The sequence below is a fragment of the Sinocyclocheilus anshuiensis genome, unplaced genomic scaffold (genome assembly GCF_001515605.1).
Source record: "Sinocyclocheilus anshuiensis isolate Anshui unplaced genomic scaffold, SAMN03320099.WGS_v1.1 scaffold1024, whole genome shotgun sequence".
NCBI classification, from domain to species: Eukaryota; Metazoa; Chordata; class Actinopteri; order Cypriniformes; family Cyprinidae; genus Sinocyclocheilus; species Sinocyclocheilus anshuiensis.
Window position 1 is genome coordinate 841,566 of NW_015552843.1, and position 344 is coordinate 841,909.

The window sequence follows — 344 nt, forward strand, 5'->3', positions numbered from 1 at the left end:
GCATGTGGTGCAGCTTTAGGCCTGCCTGTCTGTTTTTCCCCCTCGGGGTGGTTTGAGTTTGTTTTTGTTTCATTTTATTATTATCAAAATAAATAACCATTCCTCCTGCACTTGAGTCCTCGCTTCATCTCCCTGCACGCACCGTGACAGAATGGATCAGCCCACATGGGGACTCAGTGGAGAATGGGCTCACACCGCCTACCGGTCTCTACTCTCTCCAGCCCCCTCGGCCTTCGGACTCTCAGACTCCGTGTTGCCATCGTCCAAGGCGATGACATCACTGAATTCAATGATGAACTGTCTTTAACTGAAAAATGAGTGTTTACTATTGTCATTTTGCATTA